Here is an 8,497-nt window from a genome sequence, read left to right on the forward strand (position 1 = left end):
TTTACTTTCACAGCTTACCGCTTGTTACATAGCAGAAAATATGGCTCATACGCAAAAACTAATCAAGCAAAAGGAACCAAATTTGGCATGAGGGGGTTTTTGAAGGTAAGATTTTTTTTCTACGGTGTATGAGGGTCATTATCCTCAAGCCATCATAAAATAAATTCATGCCTGCAATAAACCCATGCCAAATTTGGTTCCAGTTGCTTGATTAGTTCTCGAGTTATGAGGAAATATGTGTTTCATTTGTTCGGGAGCCCCCCTCTTAGACGAAGTAGGGGTCGTAGTTATTAGCATTTGAAATTTTTCATTCAAACGTTACACTTCTATTTCGTTTACTCAAAGTGCTACCCAGTCCCAGTATAGTAAACAAAGACGTAGTCCTACGTCAAAAAGATTCTTTTCACTCGGATAATCGAGTCCGACCTGTACTGCCAAACTATTGGTTTCAAACCAATGAAGTAGTTTCTTCTGAACCGATCGTAGCGAACCATCTGACGTCAAAAGGCCAATTTTAATTTGCTGTCATTCGCATTTCGTTTGGTGATGGAGTCGAATCGAGTTTCCAGAGGAAGTTTTCGAGGCATCGATTCACATAACATCGCATTAAGGACAAGGTCGTCAGAGTCCATTTATGGCAGTCAGTATGGCACCGAATATCACCCTTCCCTTCCCTTCTTCAGTGTATCAACATGCTCCCATTGACTCGGGAAACCATCACAAAAAATAAAATTAGTTCAACCAACCTGCTAGCCGTAATCAGATCTTGCAACTCGAAGCACTAAACATTGCATTCTATAGGTTCTATTACTTTTTGGAGCACAAATTACACTAAATACTGAGATTTCTGCCCAATTAAAATTCATCACTTTATTTTCACTTTTTCACCGTCGATTTTTCATTAATTTTTTTCGGCCGTTTCGTTCGTCACATCACTCATGGAACTTAACTTGAAACGCAGAAAACTTTAATTTACCACCCGAACAGTTATCTGGTAAGATATTATAATGATTTTGCCCAAACTGTTCACTTGAATTGATATGAAAAACTTTTCTTCGTTTGGATTGCAATTCCGAATCCGCGACCGTCGTTGTTGATACGTTACCAAGGAAACGGGAGTGATGCCATATTTACGTTGAGCGTGAAATTGGCCAATAATTTTCACTGTTAAATTAACGGTCGTAAAGTGTCGAAAATATACTTATAAAATTCTCTGATAATAGAATTCACCGTAAACAACATTGTATGTGATAGAACTACTGTCGGATCTAGTTCAACAGCAAAAATAGATACGCGATTCTACGTTTCATAATTGTTCATAACAGATTATTACCTACTGCTAGCAACTTAGCATAAACAAAACGATAGTGAAAACAAGTACTGAAATCAGTAAAAAAGCAGCTGGCCTCTGACGACCTTCACCTTAAATGCGAATGGCAGCACAAAAAAGTTAAGGTTAGTTGATATGTAGCATCATTTATTGTGATAGGTCGATTTGAAATATAATTACCATTCAACTAACATACAAACGAGTTAAAACTTAAAACTATGACAGTTAAATTATCATCAACTGGCTAACGTCAACTGAATATCAATAGTTCTTTTTGACACTCTGTTTATCAGTTATTTACCTTAACAGCAATACAATCGAAAATATGTAAACAATTGCATGCAACTAATTGTAAAGCAACAAATTAAACACCTAAACTTGTTGCATCATGTCACATGCATGAATATTTCGTCAACTCCTTCTTCATATAAGACCTCAGTTTTGAATAAATCCTTGCTGTATGTGGATACAATCGGGTGAAAGTTAGGGTTGTTGGTTGTTGCTCACTTTTTATAACTGTTCACTTTCAGGACATCAAATTGGACTAGGTTTATCATGCTCCTAAGAAATCTTCTTGTCACGAGGGGATTTTGTCACTTTTTCTGGCGTGCTTCCCAAGCAAACACATCAAATTAGTCTAGGTTTAATTGTCATAAAAAATCTTCCACTTGCTGGGACGGGATGATTCTGTCACTTTTTTCTAAAATCACTACGTCAAAAACTGCTTTTGAAATTCACAGAATCAATGACGACTCATTTCTCCTTAAAGAGCGATTCTGCTTGTGTAAACATTCTAATTCAATTAAATATCCTTAGCCGGTCATTAGTTCTTCTGAATTGACCCGATGTCAGCATCCAAAGCATTGGTGATTTTTTATGCTGATACGCTTTTATGCCTTTTACATATAAAACACGTTCCGATGTTTTCCACCAGCGGCACACATTGACGTAGAACAATTTATCCCTTAGCTTTATTAAAAATCTTTTCGGCATCGTCAAAAATTTGTTCCTCTGATACATTTGCATTCAACAAGCGTGCCTCATTTTCGAGTTTTCTGCGTATAGTATTAATGTTTCTTTATTTCTTTATAAAGTTTTGCCTTTGCAATCCGAATTAATTAAATGTTTACACTTTACTGAAACGAATTCATATTCGGGCTCTGTTTTAGAGTCTCTAGATGACATGCTTTCCCAGAAATCAACGTGTCCCTAATCAACACCAAGAGAAATAAATAAATCTCTTGCATCATTTGCAGCTTTTTCGATAGCTTGGCGAAACTGAATATCACTGGGGAGGTCATATTTCTGGGGATTAATTTCTAGACGGTTTACTATGGCTCTGTTAGATTAAGCAGCCATAAAGTTTCGCCTTCTAAAATCTAAAATTTTCGGGATGCGAAGCAAAAGTTTTTTCGTATGTATTTTTAAGGGACATTCCGTCAACTGTTGCTTCCTTTTTGAGGCTCTTCGCCATGTTTCGCATATCCTCCTCGTTAATCCTAATTTTATCTCTGGTCAGCCTCCCAAGAGACTGACTGCAGAGATTTTGGATGCGCAGAATGTTCTTAATATAATTGTTAATGGCCCCCTACGCCTCCTCTAAGGCGCTCCAATACAAGTTCTGAAAAAATACGCAGACATGATATTATTAAGTAGATTCATTTTAAGAAAATTACTTACCAAATTCATGCTGAAACCTTTGGTAAAACCCATTTTTCCGATAACTATAGGTTTTTTTGTCTGGATATTCATGTCATGTATCTGTAATGTCAATTGTAAGCAATGTCCCCATTTAACATTTAAATTAAAATTATTTAATTTGATTACGATACAACTGAGTTGGAGGTTTCAGTTTCACTTGAATGTAAATAATTTGGTGAAATACTGGAAGTAATATGAACTGACGGATGATCGTTAGTGTTGTATTCGTGGTTTTAGCGACAGTCAGGCTTCATTTTCCGTTTTTGCTCAATAGATGCTCATTTGACTACAGCACCTCAGCGAAAAAGCATTCGAAAAACAGTGTAAGGGGCAATAGTAGAGTTAATTTTATTACTTAAAATATTGTAATAGAAAGTATAGTTTTATTGTTTGAATTTATGGGGCTGCAAATTCAAATGGGCTCGGATGGCAGCAAAATGAGCATCCTTTTTGCAACCAACGGGGTACCCATTACGCCGTAAATACAAAAGATAAAATAGAGGTGTACAGAACGAAAAAAATGAATCTCACATTCGACGTAAACTGAAATACATATAAATTAATGAACACGTAATAAAAATCATATTTTTCCATTAAATAATGCGTAAATAACCTATACCGTTTCCAAAGATTTATTTTTACATCAAGCTGAATGTAATAAATAAGCTTACATGTATGCAATACACGCTATGATATTTTATATTGTGAAATAACATGTAATTTTATATGATTTGCAGTGTTCCATTCATGGGCATATCAAAACACGTAAATTTACAGGACTGTGCTTTTGCATCGCTAACAGCTAATTCGCTAATTTATAACGTTAGCTTCGATAACCGCTAAATTCACCAGAAATCCCCGAATCAACTATGGAAAACTTAACCCTTGAGACACAAATTTGATAAATTATTTGTAAGTAGCGTGAAGTAGTACACTCAAAAAAATCAGCACGTCAAGTTTACGTGAAAATATACGTAATTCTCATCCATCACACTTTTCATGTAATTTTCACGTGAATTATTGGTAACTCGCACTCATACTAACCAGTTTACGTGCGATGCTGGTAAATTTTATCAACTTTCTCATTGACTAGTACATGAAGTTCACGTAAGTTGCTGTACAGAAGTTTACATGATTTTTCACGTGGATGCGACGTGTCGATTTTTTGAGTGTAGTGAGCATAACATGAACTAGGATATGTTGCTACATAGTCGTAATTGCCTATTTCCGTCCTATCCAACACGAATTATTAAAAATATCAGCATTTTTATGACACACAATGCAAAACTAGTTATTCCCTAGTATTTTAGTTAGTTGTCTATCATACGCGATATCGTCTATCAATCAGCTCAATTAAAGTGAGCTGAGATCTATTTAAATGCTTTTTATAATTAAAGAAGTCCTATTAGCCAAATTTCCTACGTTTTATCGTGCGACGAAGAAGAAAATGTCAACTAATCGTTTTAATTTCCGTCATTCATAAATGAAAATAACTCACGTAAAGCATTGTCGTTATTCTACAGCCAGGAATACTTGCCTGACCTGCAGAAATTTTGTAAAATTACATTTGTCATACCGTCTTACACAAATACATGCGCGTTAGCTTCGCAAACATTGTTGTGATTTTTAGTTCAGACGATGAAAAATTTTGATGGACGGATTTTAAAACTGTACGACGAATTTTAGAAATAAAGTCAGTTGCGTAATTTCAATAATATGCTTTAATAGTCGCTTTTCAGTGATTACGGGACGGGACGGGAATTATAAAAAAGCCCTATTTATACAGCGAATGAAAACCTCAATCGCATTTTTTCTCGAACCCATATTTTAAAAGTCGATAATTTTCCGTTCTTCTCCCTTCACACCTTGTTACCGTTCTGTTTGGAACTCTAACAATATCTTTGTTTCATTACTTTCTTCTACCGTTCCTTATTTTCCCAAAAACTCTAAGGAAAATTTGCCTATTTTCTCGGACATCGTCTATATTAAAAGTACATTACACTTGAACTGCCCTTTCTCCAGTAAATTAGGGAAAATACGTAAATTATGAATTTCGTCAGCTTTTAGAGGATGATCTTCTCCAAGAGCTTCCCAAGCATATTCATTAAACACGAAGACCCGAATACTGCGTTCATTCAGGATCACAATGCTGAGTAGAAAAACGTGCCACAAGGAAAACTAGAAGAGCTAGAACAACTATTCCGGGCTAATGAGATGCGCAAGTTCTGTAAGAAGATAGATCTCGTACAGAATACACACTGAAGCTTGATAAACTTGGGGACTAGGAGGAAATTCTGGTCACAATCGAGCACGAGGTTGTCAACAGGTAGCAGTTCTTCGATGAGCATCCCAAAGGCGATAAAACAGAAGGAGGCACAACGAAAAATAACCTAGGAGTGTCTACAAACGATAACAGCGTGCCGACCCCCGATATCGAAGAAATCCGGCGAGAAATCGGTCAGCTTAAGAATAGTAGTGCCACCGGAAAGAACCTACTCCCGGTAGAACACTACAAAAATGGCCACGAACTAGGGACGATCTAGCGACGGCACTCCACTGGATAATTTCAAGGATTTGGAAGAAACGACCGGAGAAATGGGTGGAAGAAATGGTTTGTCTCATCTACAAAAAAGGCAATCGATAGGAGTGTCGTAATTACCACGAGATTACGCTGGCCAACGCCGTCTACAAGGTGCTTTCCCAGATTCTGTTACGTCGTCTATCCCCAATAGTAATAGAATCCGTAGGGTAGTACCAGGCAGGCCCTTTGGGGCCCCGTGACTACGACAAATCCTCCAGAAGTGTCGGGAGCACAACGTGCCCACGCATCATATTTTCATGGATCTCAGGGCAGCATACGATACAATCGAGCCTGAACAGCTGGAGCAAATAATGCGATAATACACGAGTACGGTTTTCTGAACAAACTGATGGGACTGATCAAACTTAGCCTGGATGTGTTTCGGTGGCACTATCGAGCCTCTTGGAGGCAATCTACGCCAGAACAACAACGGAGGCTAGGAGGATTGTGTTACAAATTAATGCGTCGAAAACCAAATATATGGTAGGAAGAGTCTGTATTGCAAAACAACATTTATCTGCCACGGACAGTAACTATTGACGGGAATGAACTGGAAGTGGTTGATGAGTTCATATATTTGGGATCTCTGGTCACCACCGACAAGTAGGTAAGGAGATTCAAGCTTGAAGTCAGTCTAATTTTCCCTCCTCAGGACGCTTCGAACAAGAAGCATACGTCGCCGCACAAAGTTGACGATGTACAAAACGCTAATCAGACTGGTAGTGCTCTACGGCCTAGAGACAATAACTTTGCTTACGAAACGCATACGTGCATTTGCCGTATTTGAACGAAACGTGTTTCGGACTATTTTTGGCGAAGTATAGCGCAGAGTGACGTAGGCGTATGAATCACGAGCTGCAGCTGCTACTTGGAGAGATTCCTCTCATACACTTGGCGAAAGTTGGGAAACTACGGTAGCCCAGCCACTTCGCGAGGATGCCGGACGACTATGCAGGGAAATCCGTTCTCTTTAAGAACTCCACCGGCACCAGGTGCCTTGCGTATGTCAAGACGCTCGACGAATTATTTGCGAGTACCCCAAGACCGAGTACAGTGGCGAGGAATTCATGATACAGCAGGATCTCTCTGCTGGTAGTAGTAAGTACGTACTTTGTAGTGGTACTTATTATTCAGCAGTTGTAATTGAACGAATTTCCATTTGTCAGATATATGAAAACAGTTATTAAATTATTATTAAACACTTTGACTCGAAGCATCCAACGCTTTACGACGAGTAGTGATCCTGAAAAACTTCAACACCAGGAATATGTTAGAAATCCATACAACTGATGTTGAGATAAGAAGGCACTGTATTGTTATTCGTTCAGATTTTTATGTAAATGCAGAAACAAAGAGATGGCAATGAAATAGGACATGTGTATGGTGTGTGTGTATGGTGTGTGTGTGTATGGTGTGTGTGTGTATGGTGTGTGTGTATGGTGTGTGTGTATGGTGTGTGTGTATGGTGTGTGTGTATGGTGTGTGTGTATGGTGTGTGTGTATGGTGTGTGTGTATGGTGTGTGTGTATATGGTGTGTGTGTGTATGGTGTGTGTGTATGGTGTGTGTGTATGGTGTGTGTGTATGGTGTGTGTATGGTGTGTGTGTATGGTGTGTGTGTATGTGTGTGTGTGTATGGTGTGTGTGTGTGTGTGTGTGTGTGTGTGTGTGTGCGCGTGTGTGCGCGTGTGTGTGTGCGTATGTGTGTGTGTGTGTGCGTATGTGTGTGTGTGTGCGTATGTGTGTGTGTGTGTGTGTGTGTGTGTGTGTGTGTGTGTGTGTGTGTGTGTGTGTGTAAATAACGAGCATTGAGTTCTTTTATTTAATGCTTGTTTTGTTGTTAGCAAAAGTTTTAACCACTCAAAGCACCCATGAATTTCTTATTGCAACATCGTCAAACAGAAAATCGCCGCCGTGACTGAAAATTGATCGTCAGTTTTCCTATTCTGTAATTATGGGACTCTAGGTACTTGAACTGCCTGACCGCCATTGAAATACCAGCGGACCGGGTGTTTCATCTCATTCTTCTATACTCCCAAACTTGGCTACTTTTTGTCACACCCTGACATAACATGCCTCGTTGTTCGCTTTTCCACGGCACAGAACACGAAGTAATCGATTCACATCCGTCGCCTGTATGAACTTTGCGGAACTTGTTAGATAGCCTAGCATTTGCTTGTAGAGTTTCAGCAACTGGAATGACTAAGTTTTGTATATATTGGAATAGTGAAAAAGTATTGGAACAGTTTGTTTAAAATCATTGAATTGTTTATTTTTTGAAATAAACACAAATATTTGAAAATAATTGTTTCAGGTGCTGGTTAAAATTCACGACGAAATACGCTCAATTGAAATGAGAAGATGAACTTTACAGGACTCGCTTTAATGTCTTCAAAGACATGTTCGCAGTCTAAAATGTCTTTACAATTTTCTATGCACTGGTATTATTACAAAACTTAATATAAACAATGAATATTCGTTTGTTGAGCATAATAAATGAATAGTACAATAAAAATATAAAATTTAACGTTGCACGATAAATGCTCTTGGAAATTTTCACCAAAAGCTCTGTTTTAAAATTTTCAGTTCGATACAAGTAATACGTGTAATGCGTAGAAATCCATCCATTTTTAAGAATAGTTTGACTAATTCACAATTGAAATCTTCATCAATTTTTTAAATCAGTCACCATTTTTTGGGCGTAGTATAGGTTTGGAGAATTTGATTGAAAATCAATAAAACCTTGTCTTGAGATGTTTTATTAAACACGTAAAGTCGTCGTTAAAGTAATTTTCTTAAAAAATTATAAAATCATGCAAAAATACCGAAATCATGCGAAATACCCTCGTCATTACCCATTTATGATATTAGAACGTTATTTGTATT

This window comes from Sabethes cyaneus, chromosome 2 (assembly GCF_943734655.1).
Source record: "Sabethes cyaneus chromosome 2, idSabCyanKW18_F2, whole genome shotgun sequence".
NCBI classification, from domain to species: domain Eukaryota; kingdom Metazoa; phylum Arthropoda; class Insecta; order Diptera; family Culicidae; genus Sabethes; species Sabethes cyaneus.